The sequence below is a fragment of the Schistocerca piceifrons genome, chromosome 5 (genome assembly GCF_021461385.2).
Source record: "Schistocerca piceifrons isolate TAMUIC-IGC-003096 chromosome 5, iqSchPice1.1, whole genome shotgun sequence".
In the NCBI taxonomy this organism is placed as follows: Eukaryota; Metazoa; Arthropoda; class Insecta; order Orthoptera; family Acrididae; genus Schistocerca; species Schistocerca piceifrons.
Window position 1 is genome coordinate 589,962,264 of NC_060142.1, and position 17,621 is coordinate 589,979,884.

The 17,621-nt window shown below is 45.9% G+C and overlaps 1 protein-coding gene across 1 annotated transcript in view; it reads left to right on the top strand.

Moving 5' to 3' along the window:
* The first annotated feature begins 453 nt into the window (after window positions 1–453).
* LOC124799304 (NFX1-type zinc finger-containing protein 1-like) overlaps window positions 454–17,621 on the top strand; it is a 110,861-nt gene continuing 93,693 nt past the window's right edge. Inside the window, exon 1 of the mRNA XM_047262891.1 lies at window positions 454–483. The gene's annotated coding sequence lies outside the window, so the exon portion shown is untranslated. The remainder of the gene's footprint in view (window positions 484–17,621) is intronic.

A 17,621-nucleotide genomic window follows, 5' to 3' on the forward strand; every position in this document is an offset into this window, starting at 1 on the left:
CCCCCCCCCCCCCCCCCCCCCCACACACACACACACACACACACACACACACAGAGAGAGAGAGAGAGAGAGAGAGAGAGAGAGAGAGAGAGAGAGAGAGAGAGAGAGAGAGAGAGAGAGCAACTCACTATATGTTAATTAAAGAAAATAGCTTATGACTGTTGTGTAGGTGACCAGTGTGTTGCCAAATTTTTCACTGAAAAAACTGCTTTGTTCCACAGCATAGGGAGAGGTTGCAGTTATGATCTGTGGAATATAAATACAACTAACTGGAAATACTTTCTCTTAAGATGAACAGTTTTTTTCTTTTTTTTCCCCCAGAAATTGTAATGCTAGGAGAAGTTTCAGCATTTTGCAGTGAACCATGCAATGCTCTTCTGGACTGTGGACATGTATGTTCTGGAACCTGTTCAGAATGCTTCCAAGGTCGGGTTCACCTGAGGTGTACTAAAGAGTGCGAAAAATTTTGATATGTGGACACAAGTAAGTTTTACAATTCAAAGTAAATTATATTGTTTTCATTGTTTCTGAAGTATGCATGTAGGAATTTTCATTTATACGGTCAAAAATCGGTTACCGTGATTTGAAGAAAACAGGAAAGTTTCCAAGAACTTGAATTAAACTTTCCATTGTTAGCAGAATTGCTAAAGTGTATCCATAATATAAATTGAGAGAGTTAATCAATTTATCTCAATCTACAATTAAATGAGTTTCAGTTTTATCGATTTGTAGCCCTCCAGCCTCATCTTTCAGTGTACCTGTTGAGGTACACCAAACAAGTGTATGCATAATACAGTTGTATTATGTATTACTTAAGTATTCATTTCCTTGATCTGTTTTGGTTGTGAAATCAGTTAATGTCCTTACTTTCATACCAAAAATGTACATAAATTACATTTTCATATATTCACAGGAAAGAAACATTTGTAAAACATATTGTCCAATCTGTATATTTTGAATATCATGTGAAGGTGTTGACAGTCAGCTTAAACCTCAAATTAACAAGATGCATCTGAGATTGTTTGGGCAAGACACAGTAACAGGGTTTGTCATAAAATGATACTTACATTCTTCTATCGTCCACCAGACTGATGTGTGTAACAAAACTTTAGAGAAAACCGTAGTTCACTTGTACAGAAGTTCTCCAATCACACTCTACTCATTGGTGGAGATTTAAATCATCCAACAATTAATTGGGAAAATTACAGTTTTGTTAGTGGCTGGAATAAGACAGCTTGTGTACCATTACAAAATGCCTTCTCTGAAAACTATTTAGAACAGATAGTTAGGAACCCCACTGAAGATGGAAATACACTGAAGACCAAAGAAACTGGTACACCAGCCAAATATCGTGTAGGGCCTCCGCGAGCACACAGAAGTGTCGCAACACGCGAGCACACAGAAGTGTCGCAACACGCGAGCACACAGAAGTGTCGCAACACGCGAGCACACAGAAGTGTCGCAACACAATGTGGCATGGACTCGACTAATGTCTGAAGTAGTACTGGAGGGGATTGACACCATGAATCCTGCAGTACTGTCCATAAGTTTGTAAGAGTATGAGGAAGGGGTGGCAGTCTCTTCTGAACAGCAGGTTGGAAGGCGTCCCAGATATTTTCATATCTGGGGAGATTGGTAGCCAGCGGAAGTGTTTAAACTCAGAGGAGTGTTCCTGGAGCCACAGTGCAGGAATTCTGGACATGTAAGTTTTCGCATAATCCTGCTGGGATTGCCCAAGTCTGTCAGAATGCGCAATGGACAGAATGGATGCAGGTGATAATACAGGATGCTTATGTACGTTTCACCTGTCAGAGTCTTATCTAGACGTATCAGGGGTCCCACATTACTCTAACTGCACAAGCCTACACCATTACAGAGCCTCCACCAGGTTCAACAGTTTGCTGCTGACATGCAGGGTTCATGATGAGGTTGTCTCCATACCTGTACACGTCCATCTGTTCAGTACAATTTGAAACGAGACTAGTCCAACCAGACAACATGGTTCCAGTCATCAACAGTCTGACGTCGGTATTGACGGGCCCAGGCAAGGCGTAAAGCTTCGTGTTGTGCAGTCAAGGATACACGAGTGTACCTTTGTCTCCGAAAGCTGATATCGATGATGTTTTGTTGAATGGTTCACATGCTGACACTTGTTGATGGCCCAGCATTGAAAATGGAGCAATTTGCAGAAAGGTTGCACTTCTGTCACATTGAATGATTTTCTTCAGTTGTTCTTAGTCCTGTTTTCGGGCCACAGTGATGTCGGAGATTTGATGTTTTATCATATTCCTGATATTCACGGTACATTCATGAAATGAACATGTGGGCATCACCGAGCAGTGTGTCAGCAGTGCGCAAGTAGCAGCAAATGGCTTATTTAGCGTTCATGTAAGTGTAGTAGTCAAGTTGAAAATTTGTTTGAGGGTTCTTAGCGCACTTGCTTGGTTAAATCCGTCAAATCAATGTGTAGTTTCGTAATTAGCAGGGCAGATTTGCATTTTAATATCTGTGATGTGTAAAGTCGTGTAGTCGTCTGTCATTTGTTTATTTCTTTCAAATACTCTTTGTACATTACTGACAGTCCAGTTAGCCTTCTGCCACCGAGCAGCGTGTCGGCAGTGCGCAAGTAGCAGCATTACTACATTTACTAGGCAGCCTTGTATTTTTAATAACCGTTTAAATTTTGTATAGAATTGTTTGTGCTCTCTGTAGATTAGTTCAGACGTTCTTATAACAACAGTATTTAGCATGGATAGAGACTGCGACTGCTGTGTTCGGGTGCGGGCTGAGTTGGCATCCCTTCACTCCCAGCTTCAGGCATTGTTGGCTTTGGTCACACAGCTTGAGGCTGTTGCCAATGGGCTTCACTGTGGGGGTCCGGACAGGGGTTTGTCGAGGACGGCCAGCTCGTCCCACGCATCCCCCGATCGGACTTCGGCTGTTGCTGCCCGGGATACTGCCCACATTGAGGCTGACCCGTCACCCGTGGTAGAGTGGGAGGTCGTCTCGAGGTGTGGCAGGGGGCGAAAGACATTCTGGAGGGCTGAACGGAAGGCCTCTCCAGTTTGTCTGACAAACCGGTTTCAGGCTCTGTCTCCGGCTGATACCGATCTTCGGCCGGACATAGCTGCATGTCCTGTTCCAGAGGTTGCCCCTAAGTCTGCAAGATCCGGGCGGTCGCAAAGGGTGGGCTTACTGGCAGTTGGGAGCTCCAATGTCAGGCGCATAATGGGGCCCCTTAGGGATGTGGCTGCAAGGGAGGGCAAGAAAACCAATTTGCACTCCGTGTGCATACCGGGGGGGAGTCATTCCAGATGTGGAAAGGGTCTTTCGGGATGCCACGAAAGGCTCAGGGTGCACACATCTGCAGGTGGTCACTCATGTCGGCACAAATGATGTGTCTCACTATGGATCGGAGGAAATCCTCTCTGGCTTCCGGCGGCTATCTGATTTGGTGAAGACTGCCAGTCTCGCTAGCAGGATGAAAGTAGAGCTCACCCTCTGCAGCAACGTCGACAGGACTGACTGCGGACCTTTGGTACAGAACCGAGTGGAGGGTCTGAATCAGAGGCTGAGACGGTTCTGCGACCATGTGGGCTGCAGATTCCTCGGCTTGCGCTGTAGGGTAGTGGGGTTTCGGGTTCCGCTGGATAGGTCAGGAGTCCACTACACACAGCAGGCAGCTACATGGGTAGCAGGGGTTGTGTGGTGTGGACTGCGCAGTTTTTTAGGTTAGATGGCCTTGGGCAAGTACGGAAAGGGCAACAGCCTCAAAGACTGCGGGGCGAAGTCAGGACATGCGGGGACCAAGCAGCAATCGGTATTGTAATTGTAAACTGTCGAAGCTGCATAGTTGCCAGAGATAAATTCTACCGAAATTTTTACAATGGCACAGATGGTGTTTAGAAAGAATAGATTGCATGCAACTGGTGGTGGCGTGTTTGTCGCTGTTAGTAGTAGTTTATCCTGTAGTGAAATAGAATTGGATAGTCCCTGTGAATTATTATTGAGTGGAGGTTATACTCAACAGCCGAGCTGGGTTAATAATTTGCTCCTTTTACCGACCTCCCGACTCAGCAGCATTAGTGGCAGAACAACTGAGAGAAAATCGGGAACACATCTCGCGTAAATTTCCTCAGCATGTTATAGTCTTAGGTGGAGAGTTCAGTTTACCAGATATAGACTGGGACACTCAGATGTTTAGGACAGGTGGTAGGGACAGAGCATCGAGTGACATTATACTAAGTGCACTATCCGAAAATTACCTCGACCAATTAAACAGAGAATCGACTCGTGGAGATAACATCTTGGACATACTGATAACAAACAGACCCGAACTTTTCGACTCTGTAAGCGCAGAACAGGGAATCGGTGATCATAAGGCCATTGCAGCATCCCTGAAATGGAAGTAAATAGGAATATAAAAAAAGGGAGGAAGGTTTATCTGTTTAGCAAGAGTAATAGGAGGCAGATTTCAGACTACCTAACAGATCAAAACAAAAATTTCTGTTCCAACACTGACAATTTTGAGTGTTTATGGAAAAAGTTCAAGGCAATCATAAAATGCGTTTTAGACATGCACGTGCCGAGTAAAACTGTGAGGGATGGGAAAAACCCACCGTGGTTCAACAACAAAGTTAGGAAACTGCTGCGAAAGCAAAGAGAGCTTCACTGCAAATGTAAATGCAGCCAAAATCTCTCTGTCAGACAGAAGCTAAACTGTGGATACATGCGTAGCGAGCACGGGACCCCGAGCTAATGTGGCCCTCCTTCCTTTCCGGGCTGCATACCTTCCTTTTCCACATCCTTCCCTATCCCCCATCTTCGCCACCCCCGCCCTTTCCCCCCCCCCCTACCCCCCCCCCCCTACCCCTCCCCTCACCTCGGCCTCTCGGCCTCTCTCCTTCCCTTTCTCCCCCTCTGGGAGTATGTTTTGTGCCTACGTCCGGAGACGGATGCTCGAAAAAGTCACACATTCTTCGCTTTCTGTGCTTGCACGTCTTCATCCTTCCTTTGTCCTTCTCTTTTCCTTACCTCTTCTCTCTACCCTTTTCTCCGCTGCGGCGTTTGAGACCTCTCTTCTTTCCTTTCCCTTTTTTTGTTTTTTCCCTTTCTCTTTTTTCCTCCCTGTACGTGTCTGAAGGCCGACCCATGCATTTTCATGTGTAGCTGGTGATGGGGTAACGCGTAATTCCCTGCCGCGGGTAGACAAGTAGGACACGTATGTACCCCCAGGTAACGGCCAGCCCCAGGGAGGGGTGATTACCTGAGCTGATACCTTCCAAAAGTGCCAATTGGTCCCTCCGTCCGTTTCTTAAGAGGTGTGACCTGAGGTGTGAACAATCACCTAAGGCGGGAGTGCCCTCAGAGGGCCCCCACAAGGGAGGAGCGCGCCATCAGAGACGATGGTAATCATGGGGGATACTTTCGCAATGGTTTCCTCCTCTTCTACTATGTCTGCTCACAAGTGTAAGTTCAATGAGTCTCAGCCACAGAGAGTCCTTCCATCGTTGCCACAGTTCCTTGTTGTTTCTTGGTCTGACAAAGGTCACGACTTCTCCACGGTCAACCCTTTCATTATTCAGAATGGTGTCGACGCAATTGCAGGTCCTGTAAAGTTGTAAAGTCTTGTTCGAGATTACGAAATGGCACCTTGTTGTTAGAAACAGTCAGTGCCCTCCAGGCACAAAAACTGCTGCGTACTTCACTGCTACACACATTCCCTGTCGGGGTGGAAGCGCACCGCACTTTAAATTCATCACGTGGGGTCGTTTATACATGCTCCCTCGACGGATTGTCCGATGAGGAAATTCAACGCTACCTGTCTGACCAGGGCGTAACGGTTGTTCATATAGTCATGAAAAAGGTTGACACCGACATCATTCCAACCCGTACTGTCGTCTTGACATTTGACAAAGTTCAACTCCCATCGAAAATCAAAGCGGGCTAGGAGATAATTTCCGTTCACCCTTACATACCAAACCCTACGCGTTGCTATCGGTGTCAGCGGTTCAATCACACCAGCCAGTCCTGTTCCAATCCGTGTTACGTGTGGCAAGGATGCCCATGAGGATGCTTGTCCACCTCCATCCCCTCATTGCATCAACTGTATGGGTGACCACGCTGCTTCCTCTCGAGATTGCCCCATTTTTAAAGACGAAAAGCTCATTCAGGATATCAGAGTGAAGGAAAAGGTGTCGACCTTTGCTGCTCGAAAATTATTCGCCAGTCGAAAGCCCACTGTGCCTCAGACAGGAAAATACAGCACTGTCCTTGCCTCTCCTTGGCCAACAAAGGAGGCAGGCACGCAGACTTGTGATCCCACCTTTAGTGCCATGGCCGTCAGATTGGTGAGCACAAAGATCGCCCGTCCAACCTCCCCACTTTCGCCTGCTCACTCTATGGCTCACCCTTCATCGGGTTCTGCTAAATCTCGAGCCCAAAAGTCAGACACCAAGACTTCGAAAAAAGAGCATACTTGTGAAGATTTTTTACGTACCCCAACTTCACAACCATCGGTTCCTCCTTCATCTAAACATCATGTTTCCAAGAAGGCTACTAAGAAACCCAGTTCCTCTCCTCCGCCAAGGCGTGTCTCATCTACAGCACCACCTGGTGGTAACCGGCCTCGGCCGTCTTCTGTGTCGCCGAGGCGCACTGCTGGCGGCCGATCAACCGGCCGATCGCTGGTGGCAGGAGCTGCTCCTGAACAACCTATGGATCAGGATCTTCTGCCTTCGGCTGAATGCTGTTCCATGCTGTCGGTCGCAAGCTCTGAGCAGTCGTTGAGTTGACGGCAACCTTGGTCCCATCCCTCCATTTTCTGTTCACGCTATGTCCATTATCCACTGGAATATCTGCGGCATTCGAGCCAATCGGGATGAATTGTCGATCCTCTTACGATCCTACTTGACAGTAATCTTCTGTCTTCAGGAAACAAAGCTGCGTCCCCACAACCGCTTTGTTCCCCCCCCATTTTTAGTCCGTCCGATTTGATTTCCCCTCTGTTGAAGGCACTCCAGCACATGGAGGAGTTATGATTCTTCTGCATGATACTCTCCATTATCACCCAATCCCCTTAAACACTTCCTTCCAAGCTGTCGCTGTCCGTCTTTCCCTTTCTGGATACACCTTTTCTCTTTGTACTGTATACATTCCATCATCCACACCAATGGCACGAGCTGATCTCCTCCATCTTCTTGGTCAGCTTCCACCCCCCTGTTTGCTGGTTGGGGACTTCAATGCCCACCATCCGCTTTGGGGATCTCTACATCCTTGCCCGCGTGACTCACTATTGCTAGACGTCTTCCACCAAGCGGATCTTGTTTGCCTCAACACTGGGGACCCTACATATTTGTCTGCCTCCACGATCAAATTTCTCTCATTTGGACCTTTCGGTCGGTACTGTTCCGCTAGCTCGGCGCTTCGAATGGTTTGCCCTTGATGATACACACTCGAGTGACCACTTTCCATGTGTCCTTAGACTGCAGCCTCAACTGCCATATATGCGCCCGTGACGCTGGAAGTTTGCCCAAGCCGATTGGACACTTTTTTTGTCTCTAGCGACATTCGATGACTGTCACTTTCCTAGCGTTGACGGTGAGGTCACACATATTACAGACGTTATTCTTACAGCTGCGGAACGTTCAATACCACTCACCTCCGAATTGCCCCGGCGCCCCCCAGTTCCTTGGTGGAACAAGGCATGCCGTGACGCAATACGTGAGCAACGACGTGCTCTTCGCGTTTTCCGCCACCATCCTACTTTGGCCAACTGTATCCGCTATAAGCAGTTCCGTGCGCGATGCCGTCGCGTCATCTGCGATAGCAAGAAGGCAATCTGGAACTTCTTTACTAGCTCATTTAACACCTTCACTGCCTCCTTGGAAATTTGGAGTCGGATTCAACGGTTATCTGGCGCGCCTAGTTTCTCCCTGGTCTCTGGGCTCACTGTCGCGCATGATACATTAGTAGACCCCGTCGCAATTTCTAACTCATTGGGTCAACACTTTGCTGAGATTTCAAGCTCTTCAAATTACCCGCCAGTGTTTCTCCCGAAGAAACGTGCAGCGGAAGTGCAACCTCTTGCTTTCTCCTCTCAAAATCGCGAAAGCTATAATACTGTTTTCTCCATGCGGGAACTCAAACGTGCATTCTCTTCTTCTTGCTCCTCCGCCCCAGAACCGGATGGTATCCACATCAGAATGTTGCTGCATTTATCAAACCATAGTCTGCGTTACCTCCTTCGCCTTTATAATCGAATTTGGACCAACAGTACTTTTCCCAGACGATGGCGGGAAGCTATCGTCGTTCCTGTTCCAAAACCTGGAAAGGACAAACACCTCCCCTCTAGCTATCGCCCCATTTCTCTCACGAGTAGTGTATGTAAGGTTTTGGAGCATATGGTGAATTGCCGTTTAGCTTGGTGGCTGGAGTCCCGCAGTCTTTTAACACCTGCCCAATGCGGTTTCCGAAAGCATCGTTCTGCAGTTGACCATCTTATTACTCTCTCCACTTATATCATGAACAATTTTCTCCAGAAATGCCAAACAGTAGCAATATTTTTTTAATCTGGAGAGAGCATACGATACCTGTTGGAGGACAGGCATCCTCCGCACACTGTTCTCTTGGGGCTTTCGAAGTCGGCTGCCCCTTTTTCTTCGCGCATTTATGGCAGAGCGCACATTTCGAGTGCGGGTGAACACTACTCTCTCCTGTACTTCCTCCCAAGAAAACGGGGTACCCCAGGGCTCCGTGCTAAGTGTTGTACTGTTTGCCATTGCCATAAATCCCATTATGGACTGTCTCCTTCCCGATGTCTCAGTCTCCCTCTTTGTGGACGATTTAATTTTTGGCGTCGTATGGAGTTTCTTCCACCCTCCTTACATCTAGGACCTGTCAACCTTCTGTTTACGGACGTCGCTAAATTCTTGGGTCTTATGTTTGACAGGAAACTGTGCTGGTCCTCCCACATTTCCTATCTTTCGGCTCGCTGTCTGTGATCCCTCAACACCCTCCGTGTCCTGAATGGTACCTCCTGGGGAGCGGACCGAGTGGTCCTTCTCCGCCTCTGTCGCGCCTTAGTGCGCTCGAAATTGGATTATGGAAGCATAGTTTACTCCTCTGCTCGGCCGTCTATTCTTAGGCGTCTTGACTCTATCCACCACCGTGGATTACGTTTAGTGTCTGGAGCTTTTTACACCAGCCCTGTGGAAAGCTTTTATGCTGAGACTGCTGAACCTCCACTGTCCAATCGGCGAGCAGTCCTTCTGAGTCGTTATGCTAGCCATCTGTCTTCCATGCCTGCTAATCCGGCTCATGACATTTTTTTCGACGCCTCTTTGGATGTAGGGTATGCTGGCCGCCCTTCCTCCCTACTACCACCAGGAGTCCGCTTCCGTCAACTGCTCCATTCTCTTTCCTTCCGCTTTCCTAAAGCCATCTTGAGAACTTGGGGTACAGCACCGCCTTGGCTCCGTCTACGGACCTGCCTGCTCCGTGACCTTTGTCAGTTTCCCAAGGCTGGTACCCCTTCTCTTGTTTATCGTCGGGCATTTGCTGCTCTATGTGCACAAATGAAGGAAGCCACATTTATTTACACAGATGGCTTGAAAACACCGTTAGGTGTAGGGAGTGCCAATATTGTTGGCGACACCCCAAATCAATTTCGGCTTCCCGACCAGTGTTCGGTTTATTCTGCGGAGCTTTATGCTCTTCTCCAGGCTGTCCGATACATCCATCGCCATCAGCGAATACAGTATGTTATCTGTTCAGATTCTCTCAGCTCTCTCCTCAGTCTTAAAGCTCTGTACCCTGTCCACCCTCTGGTCCACCGGATTCAGGACTGCCTCCACTTGCTCCACTTGGGGGGCGTCTCTGTGGCGTTCCTCTGGATCCCAGGACACGTTGGTATCTGTGGAAATGAGGCGGCTGATATAGCGGCCAAGGCTGCAGTCTCTCTTCTTCAGCTAGCTATTTGCACAATTCCCTTCGCCGATCTACGGAGTGTTTTATGTCGTCGTGTTGTTCTTTTATGGCACACACGACACTTCCCAATAATAAATTGTGGGAAGTGAAAGCTCTTCCCTGTGCTTGGACCTCTTCCTCACGAATGCGTTGTCGGGAAGAGGTGATTTTAACTAGGCTCCGGATACGGCACTGTCTTTTTAGCCATCGACATCATTTAAGTGGTGATCCTACGCCACTCTGTCCCCACTGCTCTCAGCTGTGGACGGTAAGACACCTTTTACTTAAGTGCCCCTATTTTACTCCGTTACGCGTCCGTCTACAGCTGTCGCCTGAAATATCGTCCATTTTTAGCAGATGACACGCGCTCAGTCGATCGCGTTCTCGAGTTTATTAGTGCCAGTGAGATGACGTCAGTCATTTGATGCTCTTTTTGGGGACAACAACCCCCTTCTTTAGTGGTTTTTTTAAGCTTTCCTTCTATTTTTAGTTTCTCCAATTTTTTGAGTTTCGTTCCTATTTCTGCCTTTTCCCAAGTCACAGACTGGGCGCTAACGACCGTAGCAGTTTTGCGCCCCCCAAAAAAAAAAAAAAAAAAAAAAATGATAATACAAAACAAGCTGCCCTTTTTTGCACCCTTTAGATGTCCTCCGTCAATCCCACCTGGTAAGGATCCCACACCGCGCAGCAATATTCTAACAGAGGACGAACGAGAGTAGTGTAAGCTCTCTCTTTAGTGGACTTGTTGCATCTTCTAAGTGTCCTGCCAATGAAACGCAACCTTTGGCTCGCCTTCCCCACAATATTATCTATGTGGTCTTTCCAACTGAAGTTGTTCGTAATTTTAACACCCAGGTACTTAGTTGAACTGACAGCCTTGGGAATTGCACTATTTATTGTGTAATCGAATACCAATGGATTTCTTTTGGAACTCATGTGGATCACCTCACACTTTTCGTTATTTAGCATCAACTGCCACCTGCCACACCATACAGCAATCTTTTCTAAATCGCTTTGCAACTGATACTGGTCTTCGGATGACCTTACTAGACGGTAAATTACAGCATCATCTGCGAACAACCTAAGAGAACTGCTCAGATTGTCAGCCATGTCATTTAGATAGATCAGGAACCGCAGAGGTCCCAGGACGCTTCCCTGGGGAACACCTGATATCACTTCAGTTTTACTCGATGATTTGCCGTCTATTACTACGAACTGCAACCTTCCTGACAGGAAATCACAAATCCAGTCGCACAACTGTGACGATACCCCATAGTCCCGCAGCTTGATTAGAAGTCGCTTGTGAGGAACGGTGTGAAAAGCTTAAAGGAAATCTAGAAATACGGAATCAACTTGAGATCCCGTCGATAGCGGCCATTACTTTGTGCAAATAAAGAGCTAGCTGCGTTGCACAAGAACAATGTTTTCTGAAACCATGCTGATTATGTATCAATAGATCGTTCCCTTCGATGTGATTCATAATGTCTGAGTACAGTATATGCTCCAAAACCCTACTGCAAACCGACGTCAATGATATAGGTCTGTAGTTCGATGGATTACTCCTACTACCCTTCTTAAACACTGGTGCGATGTGCACAATTTTCCAATCTGTAGGTACAGATCTATCGGTGAGCGAGCGCTTGTATATGATTGCTAAGTAGGGAGCTATTGTATCAGCGTAATCTGAAAGGTACCTAATCAGGTATACAATCTGGACCTGAAGACTTGCCTGTATCAAGCGATTTGAGTTGCTTCGCAACCTCTAAGGTATCTCCTTCTAAGAAACTCATGCTAGCAGCTGCTCGTGTTTCAAATTCTGGGATATTCCATTCGTCTTCCCTGGTGAAGGAATTTCGGAAAACTGCATTCAATAACTCCGCTTAGCGGCACAGTCGTCGGGAACAGTACCATCGGCACTGCGCAGCGAAGGTATTGACTGCGTCTTGCCGCTTGTGTACTTTACATACGACCAGAATTTCTTTGGATTTTCTACCAAATTTCGAGACAATGTTTCGTTGTGGAACCTATTAAAGGCATCTTGCATTGAAGTCCATGCCAAATTTCGCGCGTCTGTAAATTTTAGCCAATCTTTGGGATTTCGCATTCTTCTGAACTTCGCATGCTTTTTCCGTTTCCTCTGCAACAGCGTTCGGACCTGTTTTGTGTACCATGGGGGATCAGTTCCATCTCTTACCAGTTTATGAGGTATGAATCTGTCAATTGCTGTTGCTACTATATCTTTGACTTTGAACCACATCTCATCTACATTTGCGTAGTCAGTTCGGAAGGAATGGAGATTGTCTCTTAGGAAGGCTTCTAGTGACACTTTATCCGCTTTTTCAAAATAAAATTATTTTGCATTTGTTTCTGGTGGATTTGGAAGAAACGGTATTGAGCCTAGCTACAACGACCTTGTGATCACTAATCTCTGTATCAGTCATGATGCTCTCTATTAGCTCTGCATTGTTTGTGGCTAAGAGGTCAAGAGTGTTTTCGCAACCATTTACAATTTGCGTGGGCTTGTGGAATAACTGCTCAAAGTAATTTTCGGAGAAAGCATTTAGGACAATCTCGGAAGATGTTTTCTGCCTACCACCGGTTTTGAACAAGTATTTTTGCCAACATATAGAGGGAAGGTTGAAGTTCCCACCAACTATAACCATATGAGTGGGGTATTTATTTGTTACGAGACTCAAATTTTCTCTGAACTGTTCAGCAACTATATCATCGGAGTGTGGGTGTCAGTAGAAGGAGCCAATTATTAACTTAGTTTGGCTGTTATGTATAACCTCCACCGATACCAATTCGCACGGAGTATCTACTTCGACTTCACTACAAGATAAACCACTACTGACAGACACAAACACTCCACCACCAATTCTGCCTAATCTATCTTTCCTGAACACTGTCTGAGACTTTGTAAAAATTTCTGCAGAACTTATTTCCGGTTTTAGCCAGCTTTCTGTACCTATAACGATTCAGCTTCTGTGCTTTCTATTAGCACTTGAAGCTCAGGGACTTTCCCAGCACAACTACAACAATTTACAACTACAATTCCGACTGTTCCTTGATCCAAGCATGTCCTGTATTTGCCATGCAGCCTTTGAGATTGCAGCCCACCCCGTACTTTCCCGAGGCCTTCTAACCTAACAAACTGCCCAGTCCATGCCACACAGCCTCAGCTACCCATGTAGCCGCCAGCTGAGTGTAGTGAACTCCTGACGTATTCAGCGGAACCCAAAACCCCACCACCCTATGGCGCAAGTCAAGGAATCTGCAGCCAACACGGTCGCAAAACCGTCTGAGCCTCTGATTCAGGCCCTCCACCTGGCTCTGCACCGAAGGTCCGCAGTCGGTTCTGTCAACGATGCTGCAGATGCTGAGCTCTGCCTTCATCTCGTAAGCAAGAGCGGCAGCCTTCACCAAATCAGATAGCTGCTGGAATCCAGAGAGAATTTCCTCAGATCCAAAGCGACACACGTCATTAGCGCTGACATGTGCCACCACCTGCAGCTGGCTGCACCCTGTGCCCCTCATGGCATCCGGAAGGACCCTTTCCACATCAGGAATGACTCCACCCGGAAAGCACACGGAGTGCGCACTGGATTTCTTCCCCTCCTTGGCCGCCATATCCCTAAGGGGCCCCATTACGCGCATTGGAGCTCCCAACTACCAATAAGCCCACCCTCTGCGATTGCCCGGACCTTGAAGGCTGGTAGATGCCAATTTGCTTCACTTCTGGAAGGCGTTCGATACAGTTCTGCACTGTTACCTGATAAAGTAAGAGCCTACAGAATATCAGACTAGCTGAGTGGCTGGATTGAAAAGTTTTTAGCAAACAGAACACAGCATGTTGTTCTCAATGGAGAGATGTTGAAGTAACCTCTGGCGTGCCACAGGGGAGTGTTATGGGACCATTGTTTTTCACAATATATATAAATGACCTAGCAGATAGTGTCAGAAGTTCCATGCGGCTTTTCGCGGACGATGCTGTGGTTTACAGAGAAGTTGCAGCATTAGATAATTGGAGCAAAATGCAGGAAGATCTACAGCAGATAGGCACTTGGTGCAGGGAGTGGCAACTGACACTTAACATAGACAAATGTAATGTATTGCGAATACATAGAAAGAAGGATCCTTTATTGTACTATTATATGATAGTGGAACAAACACTGGTAGCAGTTACTTCTGTAAAATATCTGGGAGTATGCGTACGGAACGTTTTGAAGTGATCATTTAAAATTAATTGTTGGTAAGGCGGGTACAAGGTTGAGATCCACTGGGCGAGTCCTTAGAAAATGTAGTCCATGAATAAAGGAGGTGCATACATAACAATCGTTCGACCTATACTTGAGTATTGCTCATCAGTGTGGGATCCATACCAGGTCGGGTTGACAGAGGAGATAGAGAAAGTCCAAAGAAGAGTGGTGCATTTCATCACAGGGTTATTTGGTAAGCGTGATAGCGTTATGGAGATGTTTAGCAAACTCGAGTGGCAGACTCTGCAAGAGAGGTGGTCTGCATCGCGGTGTAGCTTGGTGTCCAGGTTTCGAGAGGGTGCATTTCTGGATGAGGTATCTAATATATTACTTCCCACCACTAATACCTCCCGAGGAGATCACGAATGTAAAATTAGAGAGATTCGAGCAGGCACGGAGGTTTTCAGGCAGTCGTTCTTTCCGCGAACCATATGCAACTGGAACAGGAAATGGAGGTAATGACAGTGGCACATAAAGTGCCCTCCATTACACACAGTTGGGTGGCTTGCGGAGTATAAATGTAGATGTAGATGTAGTGTCCCAACTCTCGTGCACCAACTATAACACCACTATCTCTAGTGTCAGTGGTGTTAAGAAACAGCTGAAATCATTGAAATTCAACAAAGCTCCGGGGCCCAGTGGAATCTTGGTCAGATTTTATGCTGACTTGGCGGCTGAATTAGTATAGATCCCTTGAACAAAAGGCAGTGCGTAGTTCTTGGAAACAAGCACAGGTCACACCCGTCTTCAAGAAGGGTAGTAGGAGGCGTCCACAAAACTGCTGTCCAATATCCTTGACATCGTTTTGTTGTAGAAACTTACCACATATTCTGAGCTCAAACATAATGAGGTATTATGAACAGAATGACCTCCTCAGAGCCAACCAGCATGGATTTCGAAAACATTGATGATGTGAAACCAAACTCTTACTTTTCTTACATGGCATACTGAAAGCTTTGGCTCAAGGCAATCAGTACCGCAACTATGTTTATTGTAAAAAGTACAATCGTATGGGGTATCAGTGGAATTCGTGGCACTATTGAGAAGTTTTAGGTAGAGCTTGTCATCTTGGACAGTGTGTCATCGTAAGACGTAAAAGTAACTTCAGGTGTGCCCCAGAAAGTGTGTTGGGACACTTGCTGTTCATGTTGGAGACAGTATTAATAGCAACCTCAGACCTTTTTCAGATGATGCAGTTATCTATAATGAAGTACTACCTGTAAGAAGGTGCACACACATTCAGCCAGGTCTCAATAAGATTTCGGAGTGGTGCAAAGATTCGCAATTTGCTTTAACTGTTCAGAAGTGTAAAATTGTGCTCTTTACAAATGAAAAAAATGTAGTATCCTGTATCTATAATTTCAGTGAATCACTGTTGGAAATGCCCAACCCACACGAATACCTGAATGTAACACTTTGTAGGGATATGAAATGGGTGAATGATAACATAGGCTCTCTCGTGGTTAAAGCAGGTGGTAGACTTCCGTTTATTGGTAGATTACTGGGGAAGTGCGATCAGTCCACAAAGGAGATTGCTTAAAAATCACTCGTGTGACTGGTTCTAGAACATTGCTCAAGTGTGTGGGACCTGTACCAGCACGAATGGTCACATGTTTGTCTGATCTGTGTCACAGAATTACTGAAGAAACTGAACTGTAAGACACTAAGAGAGACATACAGCATCCCAAGACAGTCTATTAACAAAGTTTCAAGAACCAGCATTAAATGGTGATTCTAGGAATATACTGTACTACAACCCCAATAACTGCACACACAGAAGCATTCGAACAGTGTTTCTTCCCATGCTCCAAATATGAATGGAATGGGAAGAAACCCTAATAACTGGTCCTGTGGGACATAACCTCTTCTGTGTACCTCACAATGGTTAATTGTTGTCATGTACTTATGCCCCAGAAACAAAGATGAAACCCTATGATTAAACAGGATAACTTCTTATTCTAAAAGGCACAGAAAAAATGTAAAAGTTTTACCATTCTGAAACACTATGGTGAATCCGACTGTCAAGAGTGAAGTATAAATCCATCTGACAGAGTCATGTTACAGGCTGTGAGCACCCAAATTACAACATGGATGTCATGTTGTGGTGTCACTGCAAGACACCACACTGGCTAGTTTGTAGGCTTCAAATCAGTGCTGTTCCATCAGTACACATCGGACCCGCAAGTCACCACTGTCGACGCTAGCAGACCGAGCGCCACCACGTGGCTGGTCTTAAGAGATAAGCTAGCACACTGCCCAGTTCTACAGCCAACTTTAATAGGAATGGTTCACTCGTTATAGCTTCAGAGATCTCAATTGCAGAGACACTAGTTTGCATAGCCTTCAGCTAAGTCCGTAGCTATGACCTAGCCAGGTGCCACATACAGTTTATGCATTGCCAATTGATCTATATGTGGGAAGCAATCAGAATTGTAAAGCAGTATTCGCAGTTCAGTCTATAACTGCACTTGTAAATATTATTTTACAAAGTCAAGATCAACGTTCATCACTGATGCTGAATTAAAGCTAAATATTTAATTGTATTTCTGTCTACTAACTTCTAGTCACCTAAGATGTTCCAGATACATCCCACTAAGTATAGTTCATTGATCCTCACGTCAGCCTACGTGGTCTACGCGTGCAATAATGACCATCCCTTGTGATCAGACTAAGAGTCACCCTTTTTCCATGAGGCCCATAGTTACACTTCATACACAACACGCCACATAGGGGCACTGCATCTATGAGATGTTCCATTGTGACAGGTGAAATTGATACTATTGTATGTGTGCTACATGAACTATTTGGTCACAATCTAAAATTAGATGTGTTGTTGGCCATTTAGAACACAATAGCATGTACAACAGTGACCAAAACCAAATGAAACAACTGTATTTAACTTGTTTCATCAAAACTACTGGACACACAAACACAAAACAGAATGGTACTGTCACGTAAAATGACGAAGTACTGTTGAAGAGATACAACAGTTTGCTCAAGTTCTAACACTCTGGCATTGCAACAACACGGGGGTCATACTGGGTAACCACTGGATCCAAGTGTGTACTGTATTATACACATCATCCTCCATCCAAAAGGCCATATGACAAAACTCTGGCGAATTTAAAGACATGAACTGAACAATGTAGTAGGAAAATAAGGTTAAAAAATTACATTGTGCATGGTTATTTAAGATCCATTCTCCTACTAAAGTGTGAACTGTGCAGCTGAGACAGGTAACAGATACATCTGCTAGAGAGGCTCTGTGTGTGTGTGTGAGAGAGAGAGAGAGAGAGAGAGAGAGAGAGAGAGAGAGAGATCAGGAATGAACTGTAATTACCAGCCATCTGCCAGCTTGGATGCTCATAAGTATGGGTCTTGCTAGATGTAGTCAAT